The sequence below is a fragment of the Callorhinchus milii genome, unplaced genomic scaffold (genome assembly GCF_018977255.1).
Source record: "Callorhinchus milii isolate IMCB2004 unplaced genomic scaffold, IMCB_Cmil_1.0 Scaffold1, whole genome shotgun sequence".
In the NCBI taxonomy this organism is placed as follows: domain Eukaryota; kingdom Metazoa; phylum Chordata; class Chondrichthyes; order Chimaeriformes; family Callorhinchidae; genus Callorhinchus; species Callorhinchus milii.
The window spans coordinates 84,050,705-84,064,187 of NW_024704742.1; the positions used below are offsets into that span (position 1 = coordinate 84,050,705).

At 45.7% G+C, this 13,483-nt stretch overlaps 1 protein-coding gene across 2 annotated transcripts in view; it reads left to right on the plus strand.

The window, feature by feature from the left end:
• Positions 1-758: 758 nt before the first annotated feature.
• lpar1 (lysophosphatidic acid receptor 1) overlaps positions 759-13,483 on the plus strand; it is an 80,337-nt gene continuing 67,612 nt past the window's right edge. Inside the window, exons 1-2 of one of the 2 annotated variants that reach the window (XM_042332602.1) lie at positions 759-880; positions 1,489-1,614. The gene's annotated coding sequence lies outside the window, so the exon portion shown is untranslated. The remainder of the gene's footprint in view (positions 881-1,488; positions 1,615-13,483) is intronic. The other variant, XM_042332598.1, reaches the window with a different exon arrangement.

The following is a 13,483-nucleotide window of genomic DNA, read 5'->3' on the forward strand; positions in this document are numbered from 1 at the left end:
CTCCCCTCTCACCCCCTCCACCCCCCTCTCCCCCTCCCCCTCTCACCCCTCCCCCTCTCCTCTCCCCCCTCACCCCCTCTCACCCCCTCTCCCCCTCTCACCCCCTCTCACCCCCATCTCCCCCTCTCCCCCTCTCACCCCCCTCTCACCCCCCCCCCTCTCCCCCCCCTCTCCCCCTCTCACCCCATCTCTCCCTCTCACCCCCTCTCCCCCTCTCCCTCCCCCCTCTCACCCCCATCTCCCCCTCACCCCCATCTCTCCCTCTCACCCCCATCTCCCCCTCTCACCCCCATCTCTCCCTCTCCCCCCCCTCCCCCTCTCACCCCCTCTCCCCCTCTCCCCTCTCACCCCATCTCCCCCTCTCACCCCATCTCTCCCTCTCACCCCTCTCCCCCTCTCACCCCCATCTTCTCCCTCTCACCCCATCTCTCCCTCTCACCCCCATCTCTCCCTCTCACCCCCATCTCTCCCCCTCTCCCTCTCACCCCCTCTCCCCTCTCACCCCCATCTCTCCCTCTCACCCCCTCTCCCCCTCTCACCCCCATCTCTCCCTCTCACCCCCTCTCCCCCTCTCACCCCATCTCCCCCTCTCACCCCCTCTCCCCCTCTCACCCCCTCTCACCCCATCTCTCCCTCTCACCCCCTCTCCCCCTCTCACCCCATCTCCTCCTCTCACCCCCCTCTCCCCCTCTCACCCCCCTCTCCCCCTCTCCCCCTCTCACCCCCCTCTCCCCTCTCACCCCCTCTCCCCCTCTCACCCCCCTCTCCCTGCCCCTCGCTGTGCCCTGGTCTGGCTGCCAGTGAGTTGGAAGTCAGAGCGGCTGTGGACTGGACTGGACGGGACGGCACTGGACTGGAGGGACGGCAGCAGTGTGAGCAGGTACCTGAGCGGGCAGGCACGGCACTTTGACAGCTTCTCTCAGGCACTGACACCTCGGCTGGGCAGGGCAGGGCAGGGCAGGGCTGGGCAGGGCAGGGCTGGGCAGGGCTGGGCAGGGCTGGGCAAGGCTGGGCAAGGCTGGGCTGGGCAGGGCAGGGCTGGGCTGGGCAGGGCAGGGCAGGGCTGGGCAAGGCTGGGCTGGGCAGGGCTGGGCTGGGCAGGGCAGGGCTGGGCTGGGCAAGGCTGGGCAGGGCAGGGCTGGGCAGGGCAGGGCTGGGCAGGGCAGGGCTGGGCAGGGCAGGGCAAGGCTGGGCAGGGCAGGGCAAGGCTGGGCAGGGCAGGGCTGGGCTGGGCAGGGCAAGGCTGGGCTGGGCAGGGCAGGGCAGGGCAGGGCTGGGCTGGGCAGGGCAGGCTGGGCTGGGCAGGGCAGGGTGGGTGGGGTGGGGTGGGGGTCGCTCACCCTCTCATGTCATTCTGCCTTTAAAGAGCCCTCCGGCTCACAGATTGACTTCGGGAGCAGTGACTCCTCTTTTCCGTGTGGCTCAGCTCTGTGTCTGATTTTGCTCAGTATGTCTTGCAACTTATTTCGTGTATGTTATCACTTTTAGATACGGTATATTCCAAAAAAAATGCAGCTCAAGGAAGTGTTGGTCGAGCTGTGACCTGGTTTGATCGATTTCACTGCTGTGTTAAGAGTTTCAAGTTAAGAGTTAAGTTAAGAGTTAAGAGTGAAGGTAAGAGTTAAGACTTAAGTTAAAAGTTAAGAGTTAAGAGTTGAGTTCAGAGTTAAAAGTTAAGACTTAAGTTAAAAGTTAAGAGTTAAGAGTTGAGTTCAGAGTTAAGAGTTAAGAGTTAAGACTTAAGTTAAAAGTTAAGAGTTAAGAGTTGAGTTAAGAGTTAAGAGTTAAGTTAAGAGTTAAGACTTAAGTTAAAAGTTAAGAGTTAAGAGTTAAGAGTTGAGTTAAGCTAAAAGTTAAGAGTTCCGAGGAACTTTGAGGTGTTTTTTTTGGGGGTGGGAGATATTCCTGGTGCTTGAGTGTGGGAGAAAGCTTTGCTCCCCCCGGGTTTGTGTGTGTGTGTGTGTGTGTAAAACTCCCTGTCTCTGTAAACCTGGAATAGTTTCAACTGTGATGGAAGTGAGGGTCTGTCTGACTGACACAGAGAGTATGGCCACTGGGGGTTAAGTGTGAAAAGTCTGTGCTTGCGGCTGGAGTTGGGATGAGTGGGGATGGTCCATGGCTGTTAGAGAGAGACACACACAGAGAGAGAGAGAGGGGGGGGACCAGTGGGCAGCACTGCCTCCCAGTCTCTCCACAGCCTCTCTTCCTCACAGCCATGGTGGGGGCTCTCGCTGTTGCCTTCGACAGAGAAGCCGCAGACTTTTGGACTAAACCTATAATGGCAAGAGATGGAGGGCTGGGGTGGGTTGGGGTGGGCTGGGGAGGGGTGGGGAGGGTTGGGTTGGGCTGGGGTGGGGTGGGGTGGGCTGGGGAGGGGTGGGTTGGGCTGGGGTGGGGTGGGGAGGGTTGGGGAGGGTTGGGGTGGGGTGGGGTGGGGGAGTGGGAGACAGTCAGCCACAGTTTGTACGTATGCTTGTGAGAGACTGGTACTGGAGCCACAACGCATTCCCTCTCTTGGGATGTGCATTTCAGACCAACATACGTTTCAAATTTATTTAACAAACCCTGTTTTTTTTTTCTCTCTCTCTTTCTTTCTGTCTTTCTCTCTCTCTCTCTTGCTCCAGAAGCCATACTAAGCTTCGAAATACTTCCCTCACCTGTGAAGGAAGCCATGGCGTTACAAAGAGAAGACAGACAGACAGACAGACAGACGTCTGTCTGGTCATTTGAGTGTCTCTTCTCAGATTTGGGTCTGTGACTGGTCGGGTGTTTCCCAGGTTTACATTTTGGGGGGAAAAACCTGGATCGCTTTCAGTTCAGTTTGGGAGATGACTTCCACACAAAAAAAAACCACAGGGCACTTACACCAGGCACTGCCTGGAGGGAATCGTCACGATTCCAGCAGCAACTATCCAGTTGATCTGAACGCCCTCCACCTCTCCTGATCCCAACTCCCTGCTTGTGTCCAAATCCCTGCATGTCCAACTCCTTGGGACATCCCTCCCAACGTGAAAGGCGCTCTGCAAATGTAACACGTTGCTGTTGATCTGTTGGCTTGGGCTGTAATACGTGGTTATGGAGTTTATGGAGCCAATGACTCAATCCTTGGAGTGTGTGTGGAGCTTCATTCAGTTGCACTGCTGCAGCCCAGGAGCGAATACTGCTCCTTCTCTGTGTTCCGCCACCCCAGGGACTAAACACTTTGATTCCCCAAGTGGTTGATATTTTCTTAATAAATATGTAACCGTTTTAGAAAGATGCCAAAAAGCGGCATCTCGCTCCACGGGTGAGCTTGATGGTTGGCCGCAGCATGGATTGCATTATGCTTCCCAAAGACTTCTTTTTTTTTGGAAAAAAAGTACTGAATGGAAGTAATTGCACTCAGCTTAATTTAATTCTTAAAGGGCTATTACCACCTAGAGGTAATGTTTGGTTCTTTGTCTTATCTACTGTAGTTTTTGATATGGTCTATACAAATGAAGTGATAATGAATTTTGACATGATGTAGGTTGGTACACTTCATGTTTATTTACAAACCAAAACTTTGCCAAATATCTTGAAATACCTTGATGATTTTGTTTCTGAGTGTACGGTTTGCTAGAAGCTTTATTGTCTTCAGGAAAAAAATTGAAAGCTCAAGGTAGTAACCGGGAGGAAAACAAATCACAGTTTGCATTATTATTTGCTTTTTTTTCACTTTCTTACAATAGAAATTAGAAATGTAAGGCTGGCTGGCGAGCCAAGATGGCAGCTTACCATAATGATCTCATTCTGTCTTGTGTCCTGAGTGTATCCACAGAGGGATGAAGTCATGACAAATGTTCTATAATATGAATGATAACCAGTTTTACTTGAGCTTTTTTTTTAAAAAAAATGAATTCAGCGACCACAACATTTTGAGTAGTGTTTGTTGTAATTTGAGGAGTGTATCTTTCATTCTTGGCAATGGTCATTGGGCAAACTACCAATATGAAGCACTGGTTTGTTTCATTAGAATGCTCCAGCTAGAATTGCCCTACCTATCGGGGCTTTGGTTCAGATGAAAGGGGACATGCCTATACCTCCATGTCCCTGTGAGGCAGGTCCACAAGTATTTGGATTATTGCAGGCCTGTTTGGTTTTGGCAAGTATATTTTTTCAAAGCATTTCTCTTCTCCTCTCTACTATTACCTCTTCCCCCTCCCTCAGGGTATTTGTTTTTTAGATCTTGTTAGTTTTAAGGATCAATTGATACAGGGGCACTTGAACCTTAATTGTTTAATAAAGAAACAACAACTTGGATTTATATAGTGCCCTTCATGTGGGGTAGCATCTTGGAGTGTTTTATCCTCTCCCTTGGAAACTTATCATTGGTTGTACAAATTGGAACAATGTGTCTTACAAAAACATAGTGGTATAAATTTGCCTTTAGACACAAACACATTAGTAATTATGTATTGTTTAACCCACCACTTCATTGCGCTTGGGCTGGCAAGAGATTGGTTTGCACTTATAATAATAATATAATAATTCTTGCATTTGATGTAGCGCTTTTCATGTCTTCTAGACGTCGCAAAGCGCTTCACAGAATATACTGTAAAGTGAATTGACTGTAGATTTGTGGCAGCCAATTGCACACAGCAGCATCCCACAAACAGTCGTGGATTGAGTGACCAAATTCTTACTGTTTTTTTTGAAGGATTATTATCCCCCGAAAAGCGATCCGCCAATCGACTAACAACCGGGTTCCTACTTGCTGCTAGGTAAACAGATGTGTGTGGAGTAAGGAAACTTGCCCAACATTTCGCCCTACCGGGAATCAAACCCAGGTCTTTCACTTGCAAGGGTTTCTGATATCATCTGGGCTGCCAGGGCAGATTGCAGAATGCAAGGCAAAATCATTTTTAAGTAATATTCTCAAATCAATGGTTTCTATTTACTGGGAATTTTATTGTTTCTATCTTTCCCAAGATCATTTGGAACAATAAAAGCCTTTAATTCCACAAAACCACTTCCCCTCAATCTGAATGTATTGTGAGGCAAACAAAAATACGGCATTTGAAATGCATTAGACATCACATATTCAGAAGGGGAGTTTTTCTTCAGTGTCCTAGCTAATAACCCTCTAAATAAAATGAATCATTCATCTCAGGTCTATTTGTTGGACATTGCTGTGTTCAACAAACAGACGTGTGCCCGTGAGACAATGCCCCGCATGAAGTGAGCGATTTTAATGCAAGTTGTTTTTGTTGCTATGTACAAATTAGCTGTTGTTTGCCTTCAAATCAAAAGTTACAACACTTTAGGGTAAATCCAGTGCAGTGCTTTGAGAGATGTTTCAATGGCATGATAAGATGCTGTATCAAATGCAAGGATTATTTTATTATTTGTTTAAAAATTATATAAAGTTTCCATAAAATAGACACTAGGTAGTGTAAAATGTGAAGTTAGTAATCAAATGATGCAGCATGAAATGCCTTTATTGTTATTGGTTCATGATTTATGACATTGTAACTTTGGACCTGTTGGTGAGATAAATGGTATAGTGTTTGTGGAGAGAGAATGGACAGGTTTGAATATGGAGTTTGTCTGATTTGATTTTGGGATTTGGGTAGTCTATGCAGAATTTTCCCCTATAAATGGAATAAGTCGAAGTCCTTATTATTGTTATTCACTTATTGTTTATTTATTATTATTTATTAATAAAAATAATAATCCTTGCATTTGATATAGTGAATTAAGACATGAAAGGCGCTTTACAAATGTAATTTTGTATTGTATTAGTCCTTCATTGAAACATGTCAAATCGGGAATTATAGACTGTGTATTGTAGGCTGACTGGCAATCAATTTGCACACAGCGATGTTCCACAAACAACCATGAAGTGAAGAACCAATTTTATCTGTGGATTGTTGTCCATGGGGAGAAACCTCCTTCTCCTTTTGAACAGTGCCATGAGATCTTTAACTTCCATCTGAACAGGCAGACAGTATTTTGGTTTATCTGAAATACGTCATCTTTAGCAGTGCAGTGCTCTCCCAGCACATCGCAGACAATGAGCTCAAAGTCCTCAACTTTGTCATTGTACCTTTGACTCAGAGGTGAGAGTTCTACTGATTCAGTAATGCCTATGGTTTATTATTGGTTGAGGAGGGAGTGGCCTTGTGACGTAAAAGACTTGTGTTCTAGTTTGCCTTATCAGCTGTAACAACTGTTGTTTGATACCTGTTGTTTGTGTTATTGCTTCTTGTTTGTGTATCTCAGTTGAGCGTGACTGCTCATGATCAAGCCTGAATATGTGATTGAGTCATCTCGAAAACTGCACTTTTGATTGCTTGATGATGTATCCAGGCTGGTTGAACTCTGGGGAGAATAAATGATCTAGTAGAATTAAAATTGGACCACAAGGGCGGTTCTTAGTACTCTTGACCGTAAGCTGCGGGAACCAGAATTTATAGATTTTTTTTACAAAATTTCCATGATATAATTTCCAAATTGTTATAGGAAAGTTTATTTTGTATTGGGGTATGAGCTTGTAACTCTCTAGTGCCAGTGACCTTGGCATCCAATGTATGAATGTGGCCTGTAGCTTGTGTTTGGTGGATTCAGTTCTGATGTCAATGGATAATGGCTGTAATTCAGAAGGGTGGGGGAAATGATAGCCAATTGAAAATTAACACCAAAAGTTTTTATTTTCTTCCTGACTGAATCATTTTAATTCTGGCTTTTGGTATCTGGCAGTTGTAATTTTGCTCTAAAAGTGGTACTTTATAACAAGGTTCTAGGAAATGGGTTAAATTTTGTATTAACTAAAATTACAGGATTGTCCTGAAATACCATCATGGTGTTGATGATTCTTATGATAGTGATGATATGTTGACAACAATAACTTTTATTTATAAAGCATCCCTCATGCGTAGAGTCTCGGAACACTGAACTATGATAGTTTGACACCGAGCCAAGGAGAAAAGGGGAGGTGACCATAAGCATGGTCGAAGAGGAAAGTTTTCAGGTATGATCTGAATATGGGAAAAGAAGGGGCAAAACAACAGATTCAGTTTCAAAGTAACTTGTAAAATAAAGAATGGATGTTTTAATTTCTTCCCCATTTAACAGTTAAAATTGTATAATTTTGTATTTGTTGTAACTCAAGTGTTCAGGATTGTTTTCACTTAACATGGTGTTGTCCAAAATTAAACTTAAACTTGACATAGGCTTGCCTTTAAGGATAAGTGTACCTGTTTTTGAGATTGTGGTGAAAACCAATTCAAACAATTTCTGTCTCTGGTTGTGAAGATGAGACACTAGGTTTTATATTTCTGCCTTGTGCTACAAATCTAAATGCAAGTCATATTATATTGTGCAATTCAAATAGGAACAGAAATAACCTGTTTAAATACAGATCTGTTTTTTTCAGTGTAACGGCAAAATAACTGTGCAGCCATTTTCTTACATGTATGCAGCGAAGATAATACAAAAATAACTTGCTAATATTAGCACATGTTGCACTTTAATGGGTTGGGGGAAAGCATCTGTGATTAATGCAATTAACTGAGTAAAAAATGCATGTGTACGTGTAAACAGGCTGCGATCTTCCCTTCCCTCTTGTCAATACTCGATAAGATTCACAAGTAAATAATGGCCACTTGGATAAGGTACAGAGGCTGCATTGATGCTTTGATAGACGGAAAAAGGGATCAAAGGCCCAGTGAAGAGTGTGAGGAGAATTATGTACAAATACGTTTTATTTGTATTGTAAAACTATCTTGATTATCCTCTGTGTGTGTGTGTGGGGGGGGAGGGGAGTGTGGGGGTGGGGGGCAGGAGAGAAGTGAGCAGGGTCTCCTTGGAGTTGAACTGGCTGCAAGGTGGCGTATCTGTCAACGGAATGTCGGAATCGATTCAGCCCTCTGTGGCGGTCTCGGTAGTCTGGTTCCTGAGACAGGTGGGTCTACAGTATTCCAGGGCACTGCTAATGACAGCACAGCCAGTCTGGCTCATTGGCAGGACCTGGAAAGGCAGGCAGTCACTGGGGGCAGGGAATCATCCACTCAGCTACTGTTAACCCTGCAAACCAAAGCCCTAACTAGTAGGGTGGTCCTAGCTGGACAAGTAGCGGGAAAGCTTGCTGGACAGCGATATCAATGGCAAGCTATGCAGTTTCAGCTGGTTATACTCCAGCAGTACCAACACACACTCCGGGGTCCCCAAGCCTTGGCTCTTGCCAACCTGTGCCTAATACTTTCCGGAATTATGTAAGCAGAATGGGTTCCTGCAGAGAGAGAGTAGAGTGCACATTCCATTTCAACAATCTCTCTCTGGGATTTCCACATGTAAGTAGGATGCATGGAAGTCTCAGTTTGGGTTGGATACTCTTAGGCATGGTGATGGGTTTCCACATGTGTCAGACACCCAGCTAATCCACCCCCCTCCCCCAAAATAATTGTATTGTAAAATATTTTGATTGCATCTGAGATAATCTCAGTAAATCAATCACACCAAAAGCCCCCTAATCAAAATCCAGCCTTGTTGAGACTCTCTAAAGTGCATACTTTTTTGCTCCTGGAAATCATGGCCATCAAATAGCTACACTTTACAGTAAAAATCCTCGGAAGTACTTTGAGGTGTTGACAAAATAAAGTGCTAAGACAAATGTTGGGATTAATGTCTTAGTTTACAGTGAGTTAATGTAAATCGTAAATGGAATTCAGGCACAATAAATGCAGTGTCAACCTGGAAGGATGTAACGCTAACTGTAGTTTGAAGTGTTAAATGAGATTAAAGGTGGAGATTTCACTCAATCTCTAGTGGCAGGCCGTTGTAAGCACTTTTGTTTCGTGGGAACAATGGCCTTTTGATGAACATGATCCCATTTTGCAAAACAGTGTGACAACAAATGTCAGTGTGTATAATGACCTATATAGGCCCCACTAATTATTGAGTCAACAAAGTTAATTGTATAGTTTCCCTATTTATAGTTGAAATGGTAGTCTGGTGATGTTTCCTGATACTCATTCTCTCAGCCCCCTCCCCTTAGAGGGTATTTCTCACCTTTATTAATTTTGTGCACATGTTCTCCACCCTTTGAAAATTTACTTCATGATTTTGCAGCTGTCTGACAAGAAATCAGGATCACTAGGTAAGAAGAAAAAGGAAGGGAATTTTTTTTGGTGTATTGGCCAGTAATCCCCCCAGATAAAAAAATTACTCAATGGATGTTTGGGGGACATTGCTGTGTGCAGATTGTCTGCCTCTTTTGCCCACATAACACACAGTCACCTCACTTTACAGTAAATGCCATGAAGTGCTTAGGGACATACCCTGATGTGAAAGGTGCTATAGCAAATGTAAAAATTGTGAACTAAGATACAGACAATAATGGGGCTGTAGGCTGACTACTAGTATTGCCAGTTAAACATGCATTCTGTATTTGCAACACTGAACAAAGTGCCGTGACACTGGTTTGCAAAGACATTCTTATAAACCGTCAGAAAATGTAACACGTGATATTTAATGCTGAGAATAACTGGTACAATTTTTTATTTTTTTTAATGGATAACAGTACAGACTGCATGATGGTTTGGTACACCAGTCTGAAATAGAACATTTTTGGGGGGTCAACTGGGTATCTGTCTGATGTATGGTGAAACCCATTATCATCCTTCAGAGTATCCAAACCAAACTGAGTTCCATATATGCCACCTAAGTGTTTGGAATGAAATCTGCACTTCTCTTCCTGGAGGTAAGCTTCATGCTTACCTAATTCGAGAGAGTCGAAGTGCCGGTTGGCAAGAGCCATGGCTTGGGTGCCCCAGAGTGAGTTGGAGTACTGTTCGAGTTCAACCAGCTAATACAGCATAGCTTGCTATTGAAAGCATGTCTGGCAAGCTTCTCACTAATTGTCCAGCTAGGACCACTCTATCCGTTGGGGTTTTGGCTTGTAGAGTTAACAGGAGCTGAGTGAGAAAGAGTCCCTGCCCACAATTACCAGTCTGCTGCTCCAAGTCCAACTAATGACCCGCCTGGCTCAGGAACTGAACTATTGAAACCGCAGCAGAGGGGTAACTCGATTCTAACTTTCTGTTGCGAAGCATGTCACCCTGAACCAGCTTAGCTCCAAGGAGGCCCTGCTTACCTCCCCCCATCCATCCCTGGAGGATAAGGTAGAACATAACCGTAAATGTTTGCCTTTTATATAGTGCCTACAATCCTGAACCTCCCCTTAAAGTGCTTCACACATAATTGCTGTTTAAGGTATTGCCAGTATATTTATAAGCAAATGCAACAGACAATTTGCGCACAGCAATGTGTTGCAAACAGTCAAGTGAATTAGGATTCAGAGTTTTATTCTTTCTTCTCTTGTCAGTCGACGAGGCTGATTTTGAGTGAAAACTAAGCTCTCTTCCACAGGAAATGGGGGGGGGGAGAGGGAGAGGAGAAAGTCAGGGCAATAAATACAGATGTCCTTGTGGGTGGTTGCTGAGCAGCCGGGCATGAGGACCTCTGCCTGCCCTTTATATCGAAGAACAAGGCATAGCATGCGGTGACCCAAAGGAAGAAAGAGGCTGCAAATGTGAAGATGTTAAATATTTTCTGTCTACAATACTACTGCTTGGCCGAAAAAATTCAGAAAATTTCAACAATTGCATTGATCCCGGGCAGGGTAGATCCCGCGGGAACAGTTACTGTGAGTTTTCCGCCCTGCTCTTTCCTCGTTTCAAACCTTCAGTGTGCCACAGCCGTCTGTCCAGATGCTACTCATTTAAAAGTTTTAACAGCACTGTGTGTGCTGGGAATTTTTCTGTTCTATAAATTTGAAATAAATGGAGGTTTACACTGTGCAACAATAGTAACAATAATAATCCTTGCATTTAATATAGCACCTTATTACGTCGTCGAGACATCTCAATGTGCTTCACAGGATTTTTACTCCAAAATGTGGTGTAGACGAACACGTGATGATGAATATTCATTTCAGTTGATGGAGGAGTAAGTGAACGGGGAAGAAACTAGTCTGTGAAGGTGACACTGAATCATGTGGATCTGTTTTATGGATCAAATAAAAGTTTTACGTTTGTACCTCAGAGGCCTGCAATGCAGATTGTTGCATTTTCTTTCCAGCGTCCCCTTATTTTACAAATCTTTTATCTAGTTAGTCTTGCAGGGCACAGAGGTCACCAGGACCAGCAGTTGGGATGCTACAATTGGTGGGAAAAGGTTAGATTCCCACTCCTGATCACTATCTGGTGACTTGCTGTCAGAAAATGTTTGTGCATGTTGTTGAGTGAGGACAGGACTGAACGCGGCTGTGATACATTTCTGTGTTTCCTCTCTCCCCCGCCCCCCCGCCCCACCCCATCATCAAATAGCTTGGCAATACTGACTGTTCAGGCTTATGTATGAAGAATGGCTACTGATTAAGGATTGTATTGTGCTGGGGGGAGGGGAAAGAAAGAGGAAAGGAACACTGTCCTTAAAGTGATTCATTCAGACTGAAGGATTTTGATGTAGATGAATGAGTGGAATGGATTTTAAAACTTTTGTAGGAAATTACATTGCAATTAGTAAGTTGGTTCGGTTTCAGTTGACATATGGCTGTTTGCTGGACATTGCTGTGCCCACATTGGCTGCCCCGTTAGCCTAAAAAAACCAGTCACTCTAATTTTAGTGTCAAGCGCTTTGAGAATCCTGATGTGAAAGACGCTGTGTTGAATGTAGGGTTTATTTGGGGCTCGCCATTAAAAGAAAGATGGCATAGAGATGTAAATGGTGTAATACAACAACAAAATTATATATATATAACGCCTTTCACGTCGGGAGGACGTCCCATGGTGCTGGACTGATAGAGTTATGGACCCGAGCTGAGGGTCGGGTGGGGGAGAGGGGGGGACGATATCCAGTATAAAACCATTTACAATTTATTTAAAGAATTAAATTGGGGCTTCTTCTGCTGAGCAGAGGAGATTGAGAGGGAAATTATAGAAATGATAGAATGTTTAAGATACTGAAGAGTCATGAGACGGTAAATGGAGGGGGATTATTTCACCTCTCCTCCAACTGCGAGGTGATGTTGGACTTCCTCGAAACCAAAGTCGAGGGGATCTAGTCAGCTGCTGCTGCCCTTCCGTCTACTACCCCCTCCCCATCTCCCTCTCACACAGTGACCCCTACCCATCCCTCCCTCCACACCTTCGATCCTGTCTCCCCCACCTCTCTCACTATAACCCACATGAAACTGACCACCTGCTCCCTCGACCCTATCCCTACCCCTCTCCTTACCTTCCAGCTCTATCTCCTTGTCCCTCTACTCACAGACATCATAAACCTCTTCCTTTCCACTGGCATCGTTCGCACCCCTTTAAAAACAGCCGCCATCTCTCCTATCCTTAAAAAGCCCTCCCTGGACTCATCCCTGCTCTCAAATTACTGCTCCATCTCCAACATCCCTTTCCTTTCCAAGGTCCTGGAACGAGTTGTTGCTTCCCAGCTTCGCTCCTTCCTCTCGGGCCACTCCCTTCACAAACCCCTCCAATTGGGTTTCCGTGCCGCCCACAGCACAGAAGCAGCTTTGGTCAAAGTAACAAATGACATTCTGTCCATCTGTGACCAGGGCTTCCTCTGCCTCCTCGTCCTCCTTGACCTCACTGATGCCTTCGATAGCGTTGACGACTTGACCACTCTATTCTCATCCACCATCTTCCCTCTCACCTCAACCTTCATGTTTCTGTCATTGAATGGCTCAGATCATACCTCTCACACCATCTCTACTTCATCGCCACAAACCGTTTCTCCTCTAGCCCCTGCACCATCTCGTGTGGCATTCCTCAGGCCTGTGTCCATGGTCCCCCATCTTCAATATTTATATGCCCCCTCTTGGTGACATCATCCGCAGACATGGGGTCAACTTCCACATGTGTGCGGAGGCTCTCCTGATTGGCTCCCATCAGTGCATCCACACCTCAAGCGCTGACAGCATCACCATCCAAGGATGCACACTCCACCTCGTTGAGACACTCAGGAACCTTGGTGTCTTCTTTGACCCTCAACTATCCTTTCTACCCCACATCCGTGCCATGATCCACACTGCCTTCCCCACATCCGCAACATTGCCTAGCTCCGCCACTGTCTCACACCGCAGGCTGCCGAAATTCATAACATTCAGGCTTGACTATGCAAATTCCCTGCTTTCGGCCTCCCCAAAGCTTCCCTCCATAGGCTGCAGATCATCCAGAATTCTGCAGCCTGTGTCTCCCGAACCAGGCTCAGTGACCCTATCACCCCCATTCTTGCCCGACTCCACTGGCTTCCCATCACACAGAGGATACAGTTCAAGATCCTAGTCCGCAGCTTCAAAGCCCTCCATGGCCTTGCTCCCCCCTACCTCTGTGACCTCCTAACCCCCTACCAACCTGTCTGCTCCCTCCGCTTAGCGGGCTCTGGCCTGCTTCACATTCCCCACCTTCAGCCACTCTGCCCCCACCCTCTGGAACTCCATCCCGCAGTG